At 45.8% G+C, this 17,605-nt stretch overlaps 1 protein-coding gene across 2 annotated transcripts in view; it reads left to right on the top strand.

Annotated features, from left to right (window-relative positions):
• The window catches only part of UNC5B (unc-5 netrin receptor B), a 123,848-nt gene that overhangs the window by 74,124 nt on the left and 32,119 nt on the right, over positions 1 to 17,605 (top strand). The window lies entirely within an intron of this gene.

The following is a 17,605-nucleotide window of genomic DNA, read 5'->3' as shown; positions in this document are numbered from 1 at the left end:
CTGGTCCTGGCCGCGAGGAGTTCATGGTGGAAACAACACACAAATAATGACATCTAAACAAGCTGTGTCTGCAGGATAGATTAGAAATAGCAGCAGAGGGAAGGGGTTTAGGGGCTCAGGAAGGGCTTCTTGTCAGATGATTAGTCTGGGTTTGGAGGGTTTGTTTTGGAGAAGCAACTGAGGTTAAGGGACCTGCCCAGGATCATACAGCTAGTAAGTATCTGAGGCTGAATTTGAACTCGGATCTCCCTGATTGTGCCATCCCCCTGCCCCTGATAAGTTTACTGGGATTGGAAGGAAATCAAGAAGAGCAAGAGATGGAGCGGAAAAGGAGGAGAATTCTAGGGGACAGCCCGGGGTTGGGCAATGTTCCAGAAACAGCAAGAGGGAATAAATGAAGATGAATTATGTGAAATAATGTGGGGAAAGCACCGGAGCTAGAGCTCAGAACCCCAGTATGAAGAATTCTGGACTTTGGCTCCGAGGCAGTAAGCGGCTGAGGCTTCAGAGCCAGGCGGAGACACGGTCAGGCTCGAGATTGTTTTGATAGCTGTGTGGGGGATGAGTTGGAGAGAATGAAAGCTGGAGGCAGGGAGGCCAATTAGGAGGCTGTTGTGATAGTCCAGGTGAGAGGCAATGAGGGCCTGAACTAGGGAGGTGGCTGTGGGAATGGAAACAAGTGGGTGGATAGGAGAGGAAAGATCAACAGGCTTTGGCAGCTGGTGGGGCCTGGGGGAGCGAGAGGGAGGACAGAGGCAAAGGTGATGCACAAGTTTTTCCTGGGTGCCTGGGAGGGTGGGAGTGTCATCGGCCAAGAGAGAAATGGGTTTGGGGGGCAGTTGGGCACAGGAGGGGGGGAGCTGGTAGGGAGCTGGCCCATGGGGGGCTGAAGATGGAGAAGAGAGTTCTGGGGACTGGCAGGGATCAGAGATGGAGATTTGTCTCGGGGGAGCGGCCGTTCAAGCTGAGGATGAAAGACAGTGGGAAGAAGAATACTGACGACAGGCACTGTGGGCTGACCGGGATAATGGCGCCTGGAACTCTTCAGGTCCATACAGAAGGCTCCTTGACTATGGGATGCCAGAAAAGACTTAATTTTGGAAAATTTAGGTTCCATTCTGGCCCTTCGCCTCACTACTTTGTGACTTTAGACATCACTTTACTTGGCGACCTCAGTTTCCTTGTCTGAAAAATGAAGGGATCGGATTGGGGGATCCCACGTTCCGGGAGGAATTTCTTGGGATCGATACTGCCCTCCTCCCCGTCACAGCTCTGGGCTCTATTCCCAGGCCGGCCTGATGAAATTTGCACCCAAGGGATGGCAGCGAGGAGAGCTGGGTTCTTGTAACCGTGTTGAAGGTCAAAGGCCGCCCAGGCTTAGGGCTGGAAGGGATGGGACAGAGGCTACCCCATCTGATACCTTCAGTTTACCCAAAATATGGCGTATAAGCCTGGAGTTCAGACTCCATCGACCCCCACTTCAGTGGTTTTCCCATGGCAGAATCAGAGACAAATAGGAACCACAAACAGTGGTTTTGAACCCCAGCCTAACATGGTTTCAGATACTCCTTCCATATTCACTAGCTCTGTCATCCTGGACAAGTTGTTGCTCTAAGTCTCAATTCCACCTCCAGCCCCCCTCAAATGGTGGGATCACATCGGTAATAGCTGCCCCACAGAGGTGCGGAGGAGCAAATACTAAAGGCGATCCAAAGGGTTTTGCAGGCCTTAAAACCCAAATAAATGTGAATTATCCTTAGCATGCAGTGGAAGTAACTCGGTCAACCACCAACGGCACATTCAGAATACAAGAAAAGGGTCCATAGGCTTATATTATAGGGGACCGAGGTGGGACAAGTCGAGACTTGGTTGGGATCCCATCTCATATGCTTATTGGAGAAGTCAATTCCCCTGGGTCTCAGTTTTCTCATCTGTAATCTGTAGGATCCCCTCTAGCTCAAAATGAAAGATACTATGACATCTAGGAGGGTTTTATTCCTATAAAAAGAAGGACTAGTGAAATAAATGAATGAATAATGAAACAGTAAAATTAAAATTATAAAAATAGTAGCTAGCACTAAATTTTTTTATTTGATTTAATCCTCACAGCCCTATAAGATAGAGGTGCTATATCACCCCCATTTTATAGATGGGGAAACTGAGAGAGAGAGAGAGTAAGTGACCTGCCCCTTATAGCACAATTGGTAAATGTCTGAGCATGGGTGTGTGTGCACATTTAGGAGTGGGGATGGGCAAGCCAGGAAATCCAATGACAAGATTCTGAAGGACAAATTTATAAGCTCAGTAAGATATCATCTCAGTTTAAAATGCCTTATCTCTACTGCTTGTGTGATACCTTCTACAACAACAAACCTTTCGGTGATTTGCACAGGCAAGGATGGGGGGCCTCCGGCTCTGCAGCCCGCCTTCACCCCCAGGTTTTCCTGGTGACCTTCCAGAGTCCTCCGAGATGGCGTCTGAACACGTGTATTGCTCTGCCCTTCCCTGTGCGCCGGATCAGAGATAGCTTTCTCCAATGTCAAGCTCTCCGGCTCGGGCCGGTCCCAGGGAGTCCCTCTGCTGCCCGGGTGTCAAGGACGGCTCCGTGCGTGGTTGGCCGTGGCGTACCACCTGGCGTTCTGCCGCAGCTTCTGTCCCACCCCATGTCACCAGTGTTCCCTCTTCAGACCCATGAGTCTACTCACTCGGTTCTGCCCTCCGGGTGCCCACGGGTGGCACAGGAGAAGGGGCAGGGAGAACCTGCTGCACCCTTTGATGGCCCCTGGGGAAGGTTGGTGAGGCAGGAATGGGGTCAGTGGTAAGAACGCAAGTCTCACTACCAGGAGATTCCTGGACCCTCCTAAATACCACTATTTAGCCATAAAAGTTTGGGTAAATCCCCCATTTGGAGGGTCTTCACGGATCCCGGATTAGGACCATGGACTGTTAAGAATCTCTGGTCTACATGGTACTGGGGGATATTAGAACCTATGGCTTTCTTCCATCCCCCTCCACGAGTGTTCCTTTGTGGCCTTCTTGGGGAGAGGAGATGCTTGGGGATCGCTGAGTACTTTCTGACTTCCCAGTTTGGGGGGAGAGGGTAGTGGCTGCAGTGGCTAGGATTTGTGGCTGGGGGAGGGGAGGGCTCCATGACAGTGATGGATGGTCCGGACCCCCGACCTGGCTCTCATGCCCCACCCCAAAGTCTACCCTTTCCTCTCTTTGTGGTCCAGAGGTCAGACTTGTCTGTCTGCTCCGGCTCCATGAGATGTGATGGGAAGAGTTGCAGACCTCAGAGTAGGAGACCTGGATTCAGATCCTCCCTCCCAAAATGTCTTAACTGTCTGATCCTGGGTCTTGTGAGATTGTTTCCCCCTCAAGGGCCCAAATCGATGCCGGCTGTTTTGACTTCCCTTGCACACAGTCCCCAGCTGGGAAAGGAATTGTGGGCAAGGCCATTCATGGTCAGCTCGGGCTCCCACTAACTCACCTGTAAAAGGCAACCAGGTGTCTCAGTGGTTAGAGCACTCGCTGGACTCCCTGGAGTCCCTGAGTGAAATCTGACCTTAGACATTTAGAACTGGAGGGCTCTGGGCAGGTCACTTAACTCCCGTTCGCCTTCATCCACGAGAGATGTAGCCTGGCCGAGAAAAGCCCAGTACAGTGCTGGCTGGGGACCATGGGTCACGGAGGGCCGGACATGAGCACACAAAATGCAGCCAAAGGGACAAAGTGATGTCTCGGGCCCCGGAGCTCTGGCTCCTTGAGGGAGGGACAGACTGTTTTTGTCCACCATTGGCCCCCTCCCCTTCTCCGCTCCCTCAGGGCCTGCCAGGTGGAGGAGTAAGGCAGATGATGTCCCGCATCCCTGGTCACCAGGACCCGTATAATGGGGAGGCTGGCTGGTGGGCACTTCGTGTCCCCCCACCGTCGTGACTAGGGGACAGGGGTATGGGAAAATGGCTTCCAGAGGGAGCCCTGAATAGCTTCATGTCCCCAGGCCCCACCAGTCCCCCATTTGTCATTAGGAACGGCCATTGTGACGGTCTCTGAGGGGAGCCAGGCCAGGGCCCTTCTGTCCCCTCCAGACGCTGGGAGCTGGGGCCAGATGGAAAAAAAGGCTTTTTTTGTCTGGGGCGGGGGGTCTTTCAGTGTGGGGTTTGTGTATTTTTTAAACATCATAACAAATGGGTTTTGCTCCCCTCTCCCCTCCCCACGTCCCACTGCGAGCATTAGCTAAGCAGAGAGAATGGAAGAGATTTTCCATGCAGTGGGTGGTCAAGTCTGGCTGGAATTAGCTAGTGTTCAGGGGGCAGAGCCGGTGTGTGAAAGGCTGTTGTGATTGCCTGTGATGAATGCGCCCAGCGTGGCGTGTTTCTCTCTCCCCACCTCCCGTCTGCCTGCCTCCCTTTCTCCCCGCCGGCAGCCCCCCGCTCCCCGCTGGCTCCAACTCGAGTGACCTGCCTCAGAGACAGTCTCACAACCGCGTCCAGCTGTGGACACCGTTTCTGGGGTTTTCGGCTACCCCTCCCTCTTTGGCCATCACAGGCTCACAGATTTAGGCTGAAAGGGACCGCGGAGCCCAACCCCACCAGGGAAGGCCCTTCCTGGGCCGCCACTCTCTGTGCCTGGACGGATCACTTCCCTGCCCTGCCCTGTCTGTACAGCTAGGATGTCCAACTCCACAGAAGGATCCCAGATTTCAAATTGGAAAGATGGCTGGAGATCGTCTCTGAGACCCACAATGGTGCAGAGGAGGAAGCGATGGCGTTCCTGTTTCTAAATGCCCTTAGTGCAGTGCCTGGAGCATAGTAGGTGCTTACTATGTTTACTGGATTTTATTGGACTGGATTTCCCAGACTCACATAGACAGAAATGGCAGGCACAGGTCCTCTGATTCCAGGGCCTGCGCTATTTTTGGTGAGCATCTAGGGATTGTATTCCCAGCACCTGATCCGATTCCTGCTTTCAGTAGCTGCTTAATAAATGCTTGTTGTTTCATTGATTAAGGTCCCTTCCTGTTCTAAGTCTGGAGAAGCTCGGGCTCTGAATTTAGGAAGCTTATGCTCCTTTCCCTGGCTTCTTGGGAAGGGTCCAAAGCCAGGTTCATCGGCCTAGAACCCCACTGCCTGTTCCCACAGAGTCTTGGGGTTTGACGGCATGACTGCAGCTGGGAATGGGCTATCCAGTGTGCAGTTATGGAAAATCCACACTGTTCCAGAAATAAGAGCTCCAGAGGAGGCTCCCATTACACTATGCAGCCCAGTAATACCTCTCCCTTCCTGGGAGGCAGAGCCATCTATCTCCCCCTTGCATAAGAGTATTCTTAATTTCATAATTTAGATTTGGAAGAAAGACCCTAGATTATCTAGTTCAGTCTTCTCGATTTTATTTTTTCATTTGAGTGTCTTTAAATTAAAATTAAATTTCATTTCCCTTCAGTCCTTCTTCTACTTCAGCCAATTGGGGCGGTGATGGGGGAGGAACAAAACCCTTGTGACAAATAAGCTAATAATGAAACAAAACAAATTCTGATGTTGGCTTCCAAAAATGTGCATTCTGAGTCCGTCACTTCTCTGGCAGTGGGTAGGTAGCTTCCTCATCACTGGCCCAGCAGCATCGTGGCTAATCGTTGCACTGATCTGAATTCTCAAGTCTTTGAAAGGGGGTTATTTTTATGGCATTATTCTAGTTTAAATTATTCTCCTGGTTCTGTTGAAGTCACTCTGCATCAGTTCGTACATATAGGATCCTTTGCCTCTTCCTTGAATTCTCAGAGGCCTAGATCATGGGATCACTACACGAAGGACATGCAAAGTTTGGTCACTTGTGGCACTTAGTTCCAAATTGCTTCCCAGAGTGGCTGCATCACAGTGCAACGATGCACCCTCATCTTCCTGCAGCCCCTCCAAGCATTGACCATTTGTCTCTTTTTTGTCAGCTTTGCCAATGTGATAGGCATGAGGTGGAACTGTATGGTTGCTTTAATTTGCATTTCTCAAATTATTAATTATTTGGAGAATTTTTAATATAACTGCAGATAGCTGGATTTCTTCTCTTGAGAACTGTCTGTTCATATCTCGGCCATTTATTTGTCAGCTGGCAAATTGCTCTTATTATTATAAATTTGAATCAGCTCCTCATAGCTTGGAAATGAGACTTTAAATCCCTTAATTCCACAGATGGAAAAGAGAGGTCCTTGCCTAGATAATGAAGCAAGGGATAGAAATGAGATTTGAATCCAGGGCCTCTGACTCTGCTCTTTTATTTTCCTTTTTCTTTTTTTAAATAATGACTTTTTATTTTTCAAAATCCATTCAAAGGTAGTTTTCGACATTCACTCTTGCAGAACCTTGTGTTCCATATTTTTCTCTCTCCTTTCTCCTCTCCTCCCTTCCCTAGACAGCAATTCTTCTAAGCATATTTCCATTAAATGTTCTTTTGTACTATATCTTCTGGACTAATGGCATTTTCAGATGAATGAACAGGTACAGGTGCCCCTCTGATCCTGCTTTGATCTCCAGCGAGTCTAAGAGCACAGGAAATACTCGACCCGTGGCCCATGAGGTTTAGGACTCGGGGTTCTAATCTAACTTTAGATCCATGCAGACTATGTGATCTTGGGCAAATTACTCAATCTTTCTAAGCCTTCATTTTCCCAGCTGTCAAATGGGGCAATAATAGCACCTACTTCCCAGAGCTGTGAGGATCAAATGAGATAATATAGGTAATAGACTTATACAACCTCCAGATGCTATATAAATGTAAATGATATTTTGATTTCACTAAAACATTAAGAGGCTTATTTTGGCATAGAATGGGGTGGTCTGCCTGACATGATCTTCAAAAGTTGAGAAAATAGCCCTAGCTGCAGTTAATAACTCATTAGGAATCTCTTGCCCTAGAATACAGTAATAATAGCAATAATAATAATACTGATGATTATAATGGCTTAAAATTTTCTTGAATAGTATTTTCATCCCCTTTGGTGCAGACAAGCCTGTAAGTAAATTCCACACTTGTGTATAGTATACATATATATTTTATACTATATTTATACTATAGATATGTAGTATATATAATATTTATAGTAAAAATCCTATTATTTATCCAGAGACTGCTGCTTTCAAAGGCCTATTTCTGGGATTCCTAGATATCATAAATAAGTCAGGTTACCTGTGGAAGGTCTTTCTACCAGTGGAAGAAGACTCCTTTGCCTATCCAAATGATTTAACCCTTGGAAAACAGAATAGCCTGACCCCTCTCCCCTTCTTTGTCTCTGTCTCTTTCCCCTATATAGAATAGTTGAGAGAGAGAGAGAGAGAGAGAGAGAGAGAGAGAGAGAGACAGAGACAGAGAGAGAGAGAGAGACAGAGACAGAGACAGAGGAGAGAGACAGAGAGAGAGAGAGACAGAGAGAGAGAGAGACAGAGAGACAGAGAGAGAGAGAGACAGAGAGGAGAGAGACTGAGACAGAGAGACAGAGAGAGACAGAGAGGAGAGAGACAGAGAGATAGAGACAGAGGAGAGAGACAGAGAGACAGAGAGAGAGAGAGAGAGGCAGAGAGACAGAGACAGAGACAGAGAGAGACAGAGAGAGAGTGAGAGACACAGAGAGAGAGAGAGGCAGAGAGATAGAGAGACAGAGACAGAGGAGAGAGACAGAGAGAGAGAGAGAGAGAGAGAGAGAGGCAGAGAGACAGAGAGAGACAGAGACAGAGAGACAGAGAGAGACGCAGAGAGAGAGAGAGGCAGAAAGACAGAGAGACAGAGACAGAGAGAGAGACAGAGAGAGAGAGAGAGAGAGGCAGAGAGACAGAGACAGAGACAGAGAGACAGAGAGAGACACAGACAGAGAGAGTGAGGCAGAGAGATAGAAGACAGAGACAGAAGAGAGAGACAGAGAGAGAGTGAGAGACACAGAGAGAGAGACAGAGACAGAGAGAGACAGAGAGGAGAGAGACAGAGAGAGACAAAGAGAGACAGAGACAGAGAGAAACAGAGAGAGGAGAGAGAGACAGACAGACAGACAGACACACAGAGAGAGAAAGAGAGAGGGTGATTTTTTGGGTAGAGGCTCCCTTTCTTTTCTCCTAAATTTTGTTTCCTGTCCTGGAGGACTTGGGAGGATCGGGCCCAGATTCTTTGATTCAGTTCAACAAGGGGTAAATGGGCTAGTCTGGAGTCTTCCAGCTGGGAAGTATCGAAGCCAGGATTCCTGATCCCGGTAGACACTCTGAGTTAGCTCCCGAGAAGAGGTCAGTCCCTATCTCACTGACCATCCGGCCCAGGGCTGTGATGGAGGGTGCGGCCTTCTGCCCTAGAGCAGACATAGGGCCCACTGGCAAGCCGCTCTCTTTCCTTCCTCTCCAAGATCCGTCCATGCTCAGTGCTGATGATGGAGAGAGGAGATAACCTGGTAGAGCAAGAACGAGAGCCCGCTGTGTCTCTTGAGTTCTCCCTAAGGCTCATGGCAGTGCTCCGTGGGTCTCACTTTAAATAACTCAGTGCGTACAAATTTTGATTAATGATAAGAGCAAATACAAAGGTAGTTCTTTATAATTTCAGGAGGACTTCACCCATGTATCTCATTTGCTCCCCCTCCTGTGATGGAAGTACTGTTATTATCCTCATTATCAGTACTATTATCACCAAGATCAGATGAGGAAACTGAGGCAGGCAGACACTTACGTGGCTTGCCCAGGTTCACACGGCTAACAAGTGTCCAAGGCCGGATTGGAACCGTGGTTTTCCTACCTCTAGGCCCAGGGGACCAGGACAACCTCAGGTCATCCTTACTCAGTCTGGGTCTCTCTCCATTGTACCAAATGGCTACTTCTCTACCACAGATAAATCGAGTCTGGCTGCTCACTTGGCAGAAAGATTTTTTTCAAATGACCCAAGAATTCCCCGTGGGGTTCCTTTTGCCCTTGGCTCCCCTGCTGCATTTCAAATAGGATTTGATTTATAAAACTTCTATTTACCCATAACTTTTCAAGAACACATCTATTGTGTAAAGGGAGGGAACTTCCTTTCTATTGATGGCCACTGACCCATGGACAAAAACCAGCCGTGGTTCAGACAGAGTCTCATCAGCGTGTGGTCAGCTTTGCTGGTTTGTAGAGAGGAAAAATGGAAAAGTATCAGGCTTTTTAAGTTAAGAAAGGGCAACATGAACGTGATGAAATGCGAGGAATAACCTAACATGCTTGCCTTTTTGTTCTAGGAAATAGTCCATTAAAGGAGGGAGATGTGCTCCAAACACATACTCATAGAAGGAGCTGGGAAGGTCACACGGTAACTATAAGGAAATCATGACCTCGCAGAACCTCAATTTCCTCATCTCTAAAATGGGAATAATATTTATAGACGTTTTACCTCACAGTATTGTTCTGAGGGAAATGATTTGTAAACACTAACATGCTATCAAAATAAATTATCTAGGTCATACCTCAGGGTCAGGCTGGATGAGATGTAGTTGAAGGCACTGGGAATGGAGGAGAGAAGGGGCGGAGGGTGGATGGGGAACATGATAGTTCCTTTCTAATTTTTTTTGAGCTAATTGGGATTAAGTGACTTGCTCAGGGTCGCCCAGCTAGGCAGTGTTAAGTGTCTGAGCCTGGATTTGAATTTGGGTTCTTGGGACTCCAGGGCCGGTGCTCTATCCACTGCACCAATTAGCTGCCCCTCTTTCTAATATCTGAAAGGCAGTTTTTTGGAAGAGGAATTAGATTCGTTCTACTTGGTTCAAGTAGGAGCAATGGATAGTAATTGTAAAGAGCCAAATCTTTTAAGCTGTTAATTGACTAAAAGTGGTCCCAGGCTGGCCAGGGACATAGAAGTAGCCCCTCATTAGAGGTCTGCAGGCTAAGGGTGTAGAGCTTATGCCCTTGGACAAATCACTTAATCTGCTTGCCTCAGTTTCCCAATCTGTAAAATGGGAATAATAATAGCACCTACCTCCCAAATGAGATCCTGTCTATAAAGTGCTCTATAGATATTACCTCTTATTATGTCTTCCTTTTTGGGGTGTCTTGGAGATACAGGGGAAGCCCGAATCTGACCTAAAATCCTTGTCTTTGACATCTCAGATATGGGGTTGCTTGAAGGCCTCCATTGAGGGGTCCTCTACCACCACCCAAGGCAGCCCAATATATTCTCTCACTCTCTCAATTTTAGGAAGCAGCAATTTGAGATCAGAGATTGAGTTTTTGGTTGTTGTTTGAGTTCTCATTTCTAGCACCTACAGTAACACCTTGCCTCTAGTAGGTGTCTAATAAGTGCTCAGTGAATTGAATGAAGGAAGCTTTTTCAAAAACGATTTGGGAAGATATTCCTATTTGATTTGTGAACAATCGGGTGTCCCCCTCATCTGGGCCTCCAGCTTTCCTCGAAGGATTTCTTTAAATGCCTCTTTGAGCCGGTTTTGATGGGACCGGTCACACACTTGTCCTGGCTGTCCGGCGGGGCTGGCTCGGGGTCCAGGGGCTTGGGACGCACAGGCTCTCTCTTTGTCTGTCTCCGTCTCCCCCTCTCCTCCTTTCTCCCTCTCCTTTCCCATTTGCCCTAACATGGCCCAAAGGAGAGAACGTGCGTGTTCAGCAGTTATTCTTCCGAGGCACACAATTGACTGAGAGGTGTAGAGAAGACAGATTCCCGCTGTGTCTGTTATTTGTTGATTATAAGAAAGGTTTGATTCCCCAGAACCAAGGGCAGTCTTAAAAATTTCTCTCCCACAAGGTGTTTACCATGAATATGTTAAGATTATAAAAGAGTCCGTGACAGATAAAATCCACAGAGAATACTGTGTTCCGAGCCTCTGAGGATAGACATTAAAGGAGATGTGGAATGGGGAGTGTACTGTGGAAGCGATTCTCCAGCTTCTCTCCCCTCTGCAATCCGGTCTCCACATCCCTGGCCAATTAAATCCCAAAGCAAAGTTCTGGTCCCATCGCTTGTCCTGCTCAACAGTCTTCAGTGGCTCCCTATCACCTCCAGGATGGAATGCAGATGGCTCAGACTGACCTTTCTGGCTCTATACACATTTCTGGACTTTTTTTTTTTTTTTGCTATCTCCTTTACATCATCTAGGCTCCTGGCTATTGCTTGAAATTGGTGCCTTTTGCAAAGACATCTCCCTGTGGTTTGATTGCACTTCCCACTTCTCTCTGTGTCAAGAAATCCCCAGCTTTTCACTTTTCTCATCTGCAAGATGGTTATTATTATAGCTTCTACCTGATAAGATCATGGTGGGAATCAAATTGCAGATTATCTGTAAAAGGCTTTGTGAATTTTAAAGGGCTTTATAGACAGTGGATATCATTATTATTATTAAATAGTGAGATTCTCTTCTTTATAAATGGCATTGTGTTAATTCTCTTGTAAGTTTTCAACCTCTTAAAAGATATTGGTCTTGCAGTATATGTAGGAAAAACCAAGTGGATGAAAAATGCATATTACTCAGATTCTGAGATGTAGTTATTCTATCAGAAATCATACGTTGGATATGATGGAGTGGACAGAAATGAATAAGAGGAAGATGGGAGGCTAAATTAACTTTGGGAAATTTCAGTGTTTTCAGCAATCGTGATCTGCCCTCTGACACAAAATTCCATCATTTAAACACCAATGAACTACTGACTCTAGGTGACTGCAAATCATGGAATATCATGTTCTCAGGAAAAACAACAACTAATTTCAGGTGACCCAGTAGGAATTGGAAAAATGCATCGTGGATATATTTGTAGACTATTGATTTTTTCCAATGATAACATGTAGGCGAGAAATAACATGGAAGATATCATCGTGGCCATATATATTTAGAAAAGGAAGTGGTTCTATTTTGTATCAAAAGATAACAATGGAAAACTAGGTGATGTACTGGATAGAGCACCAGCCCTAAAGTCTGGGAGACCTGAGTTCGAATGTGAATCAGATACTGATCAGGTCGCTTAAACTTCTTTTTACCTCAGTTTCCTATTCTGTAAAATGAGGATAATAATAGCACCTACTTCCTGGAATTGTTATGAGTATCAGATGAGAGAATGATTATAAAGTAGCTAGCATAGTATATATAGTAGACATTATAGAAATATTAACCAGTAGTAGTAGTAATAGTAATACTAATAGTAGTAGTGATAATGTTGGAGTAATAGTAGTAGTAATAGTAATACTAATAGTAGTAGTAATAATGTTGTAGTAATAGTAGTAATAGTAGTAGTAATAATAATACTAATAGTAGTAGTAGTAGTAGTGGTAATAGTAATACTAATAGTAGTAGTAGTAGTGATAATGTTGTCGTAATAGTAGTAGTAGTAGTAGTAATAATAATAGTAGTAGTTTTATAGTAGCAGCAGTAACATCACTTACTAAATATTTAAAGAAGCAGGCATTAGACAGGTCCTCCTTGGAAGGTCTATATAATAACACGGACAAGAATTGAAGAAAATAAGCCACAGATTGAGAACAAAAAAAGACCTCAGAGGTCATTTAGTCCAATCCCCTCATTTTAGATGAGGTGATTGAAGCCATTTAAGAAAGTTAAATGACTTGTTTGTGAATGTGCTGAATGTATTCTCTGTTGAATGACTGTGATCCAAGATCACAGGATAATAAGTTATAAAGGGTAGAATTTGAACCCAAATCCTAGAACCAGTGCTTTTGACACTGTCCCAAGCTGCCTCCCAGACTGAGCAATGAATGGAGGCTCCATGTCTAGGACAGCATGAATCTCTCAGAGTATAAGTCCTGAATTGATTTAGCTGTGTAATAGATACCCCTCCCTCTTCTGAATGGAGAATTTGATATTTGTAGAAATGTCCAAGCTTAAAACTTATAATTCATTTTGTATAACCCTCTTATCTGGTCCTTATTAAATCCTTCAGTTTAAAAACTGGAATCGACCTTCAAGACCATTTAGTTTATATTTTACAGATAAGGAAACTGAGGCTCAAGAGGGGAATTGTCAGAGTCACAAGGCAATGGCAGAGGCAGGATCTGGACTCAGCCCAGGGATTCTTCCATGGGCATCTTCTACTATTAGTTTTCAGGGGACTCAAGCAGGTGGGAGTGAGTGTAGAGTCAGATCTAGGACAGGGTAAATACAGTTATTGAGAAATGGAGATGAATAATAGAATCAAAACAGTGAAACAATAGCGAAGAGGAAATCACTAGCTTTGGGCCCGCGGAGCTCAGAGGCCAGGGGTAATCTATCTTTAAGTACTTGTAATCTTTAAGATTCTCCTCAGCCATATCTGAGAGAGATTACTTGGTGAGGAGGGAGGGAAGGTGGATGGTGGGGGCAGGAGGAGGAACAGACACAGTCGCTTGCTCGGGCTAATGGATTTCTAATGTGCACGTGCTTCAGACTTGGGCCAGCTTTATAAGTGAGCCCCTTCTTAGGGATGTAGAACACTCATCTCGATGGGCCCATCCCACAAAGTATGGGGACAACTGGAGAAGAGAGGAGGAGGAGGCAAGAAAGTTTGGGGTTGGTAGGGGTGGGGTTTGGGGTCTAGATCTGAGCTGACTAAGGAGGGAGGAGGTGGTCCAAGATGCCCACTTGGTTTTCCAAGTTTTCTTTGGACTTTGCCTACTGTCCCAGCCCAAGGGCTCCCTTGGCCTTCCACTCTTTGGAGACCCCAGAATTGTTCTGGGAGGCTGTTTTCCAACATCAAAGCCTGGCTTAACCCCACTTTAGCCTAAGAGTAAAGTCTCTGGGCCCTCCTTTCTCCAGATATGGAAAAGGCCATCTGGCTTCTGGCCTTTCTGGTGGAAAGTGTACTGACTGCAGCCGGAGGCCCAGGGTTCAGATTCTGACCCTGCCTCTTGCTCCCTGTGTGACACTGAACATCATTGAACCCTCCGGGGTTAGACTGGTTGACCTCTGAGGTCCTTTCCAATTCCAAAATTTCTGTTCCCCTGACCTTGGGTAACGATATGAATGACCAACCGAAAATATTCCTTGGGGTGAGAGCTCTGGGCTGATATGGAGGGAGGTGGGAATGGGGAGAGGGGGAGCAGAGATGTAGAGACCATCTTTTACCCTTTTGGGGGCCTTCTGAGAGAAGGGGCGAGGAACCAAGATGGCAGAAGTGCACCATGCAGTCTTCCCCTCTCCGAACAGATTAATAGATTGTAAGTGCTACGAGGGACTCTGGGAGCATCTGGTCCTCCCTTTAATTTAGCAGATGAGGGGGAGTAACTTGTCAAGGGTCACCCGTCTGTTTAATGACAAAGCTAGGACACCGGCCCCGGCCTCCATTGTAACCAGTCTGCCTCCCATAAATATTCCCTTCTTTGGAGAACTTGTTCTAGTGGAAAGAAGCATTCACAGACCAGGAATGTCCCTCCTCTCCCATTCTGCCCTAAATCTACACTTCTTTTGACCTTGACTCAGTGGTAAAATTATCCATTCCAGGGTAACTGCTCTCCCAATGGACTCTTGTAGCATGGGTGTGTTTTTCAACCTCTGAAGCAGTTATTCTTAAATAAAGCAAATTTGTCTCAAATTGCCTTCATTACAACTTTTGTTAAGATAGTATTTAACTTCAAGGAAGGGGTTGAAAATCAACAAGCAAATATTAAGCACCTACTATATGCATGACAATGTTTGCTTCTGGAATTGGGGAATAGAAGGTGCATTGAGCTTCCTAATGGCATTTGTCCAGGTCCTGAAAGTGTCTTCTAAATCCATCCAAGGAAGAGGATGACTTCTCTTCTCCAGCATGGGCTTGTGTCAAGGGCATCTGATTATACTTTGAATTATGTGACCTAGGTGATCTGTGTGTGACATATAGATTGGATTCAATCAACCAGCCAATCAGCAAACATTTATTAAGCACCTACTATGGATTAGGTACTGTGATAGATGCTAGGAATACCAAAATGAAAGAGAGTTCCTGTCCTTAAGAAAGGGGGCTGTCAGTCAATTGGTAATCATTTAGTAAGTGCCTACTATGTGCCAGGCACTGTGCTGGGCCCTGGGCATCCAGAGACAAATGAGAATTTCTGTTAGGGAGAGAAATGGACATACCTAAGTATAGAGAGAATAAAAATCAATGCAGTCTTCTGGGAAGGGGCACCCGCAGCTGAGGGGATTAGGAAAGACCATCAGAATAGAAATGATTTCTATGGGCCCCCTATTGACTCAGAAAACCACAAATTTACATTATCAATATTATATTGCATTTTTATTTATTTTGTCAAATATTCTCGATTACATTTTAACCTGCTTCAGGCCCGGTTCTTTTGAGAGCAAAAGTGGGGGGTGCTTTGAAGGGACTGAGGTGATTTGAGAAGGAGGCCCGGGGACGGGAGGGAGTCCACAGGCTTAACCGGACTGTGAAAGCTATCTGTGACACAAAAGGGTTAAGAACTTCTGTCATAAGGGCAACGGGAGCCCGTGGAGTTTATTGAAAAAGGTTCTACATACTTAAGGAAAGTTACCATGGCAGCTGTGTGGGGGAAGGATGGCTCAGAGAAGGGAGGTCAGAAGAAACATGCTGTGGTATTGAAGGCTTGGAATAAGCTGGGGGTAATGTGACGGAGTATTCCAAAGATCCTTGGAGGATGCAGAAGGAAGAGGGTGGCCACTGGGGTTCAGTGCAGCGGAAGGTCCAAAAAAGGACGGCCATTGAGAATTAAGGGGTCTCTGGTAACTTTGAAGGGAGCTGTCCAGCTGAGTGATGAGATTTGAAGTTATTACAAAAGAATGAGAAGTGAGAGGGGAGAAAGTGGAGGCAGTTAAGTGCAGACAAAATACCCATTTCCCTGACCAGGGCTCATTGTAAAAGAAGGTGGTTTGAATGCACTTCCTCCCAGGAGATGTCATGAGAAATGGGTATCTTTCACTAACAGATGGCAGAAATAAGGACAGAGATAGGAAAGATTGTCTACTAATTTCCAGGCAAATCATGGGGCCATCAAGGCAAATTGTGGTCCAATTTCATGTCTGTACTCCTCCGACAGATAAGAACGACAAATTGTCTCTGGAAATTCTGCCCAAGCCATTGCTATCTGTCCTGATTCAAGGCATCCTAAGGTGGCTTAAAATATAGTCTTCCCACTTTTGTATAACCCCTCCTAGCACGTCCAATCCTAAGACTGCTGCCTCTTAGCCTCAAAGGATTAAAAGGAAACTTTTAAGAGTCATCCAGTCTACCTTCCAAGGGAGCGATGGCTGGACCGGCAGCCTAGGGCACACCTGGCATCCTGTCTACCCGTCTCCTGAGAAGACCAAGTATGTCCCATGACTACAATTCCCAAAATAATTGCAAGGGTGCTGAGCAAATTAGAGGGAAGAGAGGGCTAGACTCTGTTCAGGAAGGAGAGAGAGAACTGACCCCCAGTTTAATTCATTGTTTCCAAAAGAACAGCTAATGGATTATGACAAACCTCCTGCTGCCTCTTCTCCCTGCCGACTTAGAGCGGAAATGGAAAGTCAATTTTCCTAAATGGATTTTAAACGAGTGACCTAGCCTAGCTGTTTTTCCCCTCCCTTTTTGCTCCAGAGCTCGCTTGCTCAATCAAGGTCTTTCTCCCATTCTGGACCTCTTCCTTTCCTGTTTCCTTCTCTGCTTCTCTCCTCATAGGACTAGTGATTCCAAGGGAGACTGGAAGTCCCTGTCATAGGACTTCCTTTGGGAAAGAAATTGGGTGTCCAGAAAGAGCCATCCCCAACTTGTTTTACTTCTTGGGGACTCAGTCTATAGGATGGAGATGAAATTGAGATGGATTTAGACGACCACTAAGTCTCCTTTTTGTTCTGATAGTCTATAATTATGATGGTCTATTAGGCCGCCATGGAAATAGCATTCGATTAATAAAAGAGAACTAGTATTAAGCCCTTTTGGTTATAGATCTGGGATCCCATGATTTGGAGGAGCAACCTGAAAGACTACATATATTCCATATGGATTGAAAAAGGAATTTCTGAGATCATCTCATTCTTCTCTCTTGACTCTACCTCCATTGTATTACTCACAAAATGGCTCCCAGTTGGTGATGCTGAGGACACTGGGATTAGTGAGAAGCTCTTTCATTTCTTTGAATCTAGGATCAACTGTAACTAATGTTAGTTCTATCTGTGATGGATGGATGAATGAATGAATTACCTTTTATTACTCATATTAATAGGTAAAAGGCAAGTCTGTGCTAAGCACAAAAGTAGTTCCTGCTGTCAAGGAGCTTATATTCCAATAGAGAAACACAGATAGGGAATTGGTCACTTGGGAAGGGCTATATTTTAGTCTGGGAAGTCACAGGGATGGAGAGTGGAACAAGTGCAGATTTGATTTCAATTATAAGATTAAAAGGTGGGAGGATAGGGAAGAGAGATCGAGAAGTATAGAACATGGTCTAGTAAAAGAAGTTAGGTGGCCCTGGGACCAGCCCATTATTAGACAGCTTTCCCAAAGAACAGTTTCTGGAGCTCTTACAAGAGAATGCCGTAGCTTGTGTGGTGGCTCGGGAAATTACCAGAAAAAGAATGCTGAGCGGGGTTCTGATTGATGGTGGTGGAGGAGTAGGGCTGACTGGGTGGTTTCAGGTTTAACTACAAGACAGGACTGCTGAGGTTAGGTCCAAAGCCCTATTCAAAAGCTGA

The sequence above is a fragment of the Antechinus flavipes genome, chromosome 2 (genome assembly GCF_016432865.1).
Source record: "Antechinus flavipes isolate AdamAnt ecotype Samford, QLD, Australia chromosome 2, AdamAnt_v2, whole genome shotgun sequence".
Taxonomy (NCBI): Eukaryota; Metazoa; Chordata; class Mammalia; order Dasyuromorphia; family Dasyuridae; genus Antechinus; species Antechinus flavipes.
This window is presented reverse-complemented; position numbering and strand designations above follow the sequence as displayed.